This window comes from Arachis duranensis, chromosome 10 (assembly GCF_000817695.3).
Source record: "Arachis duranensis cultivar V14167 chromosome 10, aradu.V14167.gnm2.J7QH, whole genome shotgun sequence".
In the NCBI taxonomy this organism is placed as follows: Eukaryota; Viridiplantae; Streptophyta; class Magnoliopsida; order Fabales; family Fabaceae; genus Arachis; species Arachis duranensis.
The window spans coordinates 60,244,994-60,247,757 of NC_029781.3; positions in this window are offsets into that span (position 1 = coordinate 60,244,994).

Sequence of the window (2,764 nt, forward strand, 5' to 3'; positions counted from 1 at the left end):
TCAATGGGGGTGTCTCCCTCTATGTCAACTCCCACTGAATAACAGAGGTGACAAATGAGATGAGGAAAGGCTAACCTTGCCAAGGTAGAGGACTTGTCTGCCACCTTATAAAGTTCTTGGGATATAACCTCATGAACTTTTATTTCTTCTCCAATCATGATGCTATGAATCATGATAGCCCGGTCTATAGTAACTTCAGACCGATTCCTAGTGGGAATGATTGAGCGTTGGATAAACTTCAACCATCCCCTAGCCACGGGTTTGAGGTCATGCCTTCTCAGTTGAATCGGCTTCCCTCTTGAATCTCTCTTCCATTGGGCACCCTCTTCACAAATGACTGTGAGGACTTGGTCCAACCTTTGATCAAAGTTGACCCTTCTAGTGTAAGGATGTTCATCTCCTTGCATCATGGGCAAGTTGAATGACAACCTTACATTTTCCAGACTAAAATCTAAGCATTTTCCCCGAACCATTGTAAGCCAATTCTTTGGGTTTGGGTTCACACTTTGATCATGGCTCTTGGTGATCCATGCATTGGCATAGAACTCTTGAACCATTAAGATTCCGACTTGTTGAATGGGGTTGGTAAGAACTTCCCAACCTCTTCTTCGGATCTCATGTCGGATCTCCGGATATTCACTCTTTTTGAGTTTGAAAAGGACCTCGGGGATCACCTTCTTCAAGGCCACAACTTCATAAAAGTGGTCTTGATGCACCCTTGAGATGAATCTCTCCATCTCCCATGACTCGGAGGTGGAAGCTTTTGCCTTCCCTTTGCTCTTTCTAGAGGTTTCTCCGGCCTTGGATGCCATAAATGGTTATGAAAAAACAAAAAGCAATGATTTTACCACACCAAACTTAAAAGGTTTGCTCGTCCTCGAGCAAAAGAAGAAAGAAGATAGTAGAAGAAGAAGAAATGAAGAAGATGGAAATGGCTTTGTTGTTCGGCCAAAGGGGGATAAGGGGTGTTTAGGTTGTGTGAAAATGAAGGAGTGAAGAGGGGTTTATATAGGGGTGAAAAGAGGGGTAGGGTTCGGCTATGGGAGGGTGGGTTTGGTTGGGAAAGTGGTTTGAATTTGAATGGTGAGGTAGGTGGGGTTTTATGAAGGATGGATGTGAGTGGTGAAGAGAAAGATGGGATTTGATAGGTGAAGGGTTTTTTGGGGAAGAGATGTTGAGGTGATTGGTGAATGGGTGAAGAAGAGAGAGAGTGGTGGGGTAGGTGGGAATCCTGTGGGGTCCACAGATCCTGAGGTGTCAAGGAAAAGTCATCCCTGCACCAAGTGGCGAGCAAAATTGCTCTTCATGCCAATTCTGGCGTTAAATGCCGGGCTGGTGCCTATTTATGGTATTTAACGCCAACTTCTTGCCCTTTCCTGGCGTTTAACGCCAATCTGGTGCCCCTTTCTGGCGTTAAACGCCCAGAATGGTGCCAGACTGGGCGTTAAACGCCCATCTGCTAGCTTTACTGGCGTTTAAACGCCAGCAAGATCTTCCTCCAGGGTGTGCTATTTTTCTTTCTGTTTTTCATTCTGTTTTTGCTATTTTCAATTGATTTTGTGACTTCTCATGATCATCAACCTACAGAAAACATAAAATAACAAAGGAAAATAGATAAAATATAACATTGGGTTGCCTCCCAACAAGCGCTTCTTTAATGTCAGTAGCTTGACAGTGGGTTCTCATGGAGCCTCAGAGATGCTCAGAGCAATGTTGGGACCTCCCAACACCAAATTTAGAGTTTGAATGTAGGGGTTCAACACCAAACTTAGAATTTGGTTGTGGCCTCCCAACACCAAACTTAGAGTTTGACTGTGGGGGCTCTGTTTGACTCTGTTTTGAGAGAAGCTCTTCATGCTTCCTCTCCATGGTGACAGAGGGATATCCTTGAGTCTTAAATACAAAGGATTCTTCATTCACTTGAATGATCAATTCTCCTCTATCAACATCAATCACAGCCTTTGCTATGGCTAGGAAGGGTCTGCCAAGGATGATGGACTCATCCATGCACTTCCCAGTCTCTAGGACTATGAAATCAGCAGGGATGTAATGGTCTTCAAGTTTTACCAGAACATCCTCTACAAGTCCATAAGCTTGTTTTCTTGAATTGTCTGCCATCTCTAGTGAGATTTTTGCAGCTTGCACCTCAAAGATCCCTAGTCTCTCCATTACAGAGAGAGGCATGAGGTTTACACTTGACCCTAGGTCACACAAGGCCTTCTTGAAGGTCATGGTGCCTATGGCACAAGGTATTGAGAACTTCTCAGGATCTTGTCTCTTTTGAGGTAGTTTCTGCCTAGACAAGTCATCCAGTTCTTTGGTGAGCAAAGGGGGTTCATCCTCCCAAGTCTCATTGCCAAATAACTTGTCATTTAACTTCATGATTGCTCCAAGGTATTTAGCAACTTGCTCTTCAGTGACATATTCATCCTCTTCAGAGGAAGAATACTCATCAGAGCTCATGAATGGCAGAAGTAAATCCAATGGGATCTCTATGGTCTCAGTGGGACCCTCAGATTCCCATGGTTCCTCATTGGGGAACTCATTGGAGGCCAGTGGACGTCCATTGAGGTCTCCTCAGTGGCGTTTACTGCCTCTCCCTCCTCTCCAAATTCGGCCATGTTGATGGCCTTGCACTCTCCTTTTGGATTTTCTTCTGTATTGCTTGGAAGAGTACTATGAGGGAGTTCAGTAATTTTCTTGCTCAGCTGACCCACTTGTGCCTCCAAATTTCTAATGGAGGACCTTGTTTTAGTCATGAAAC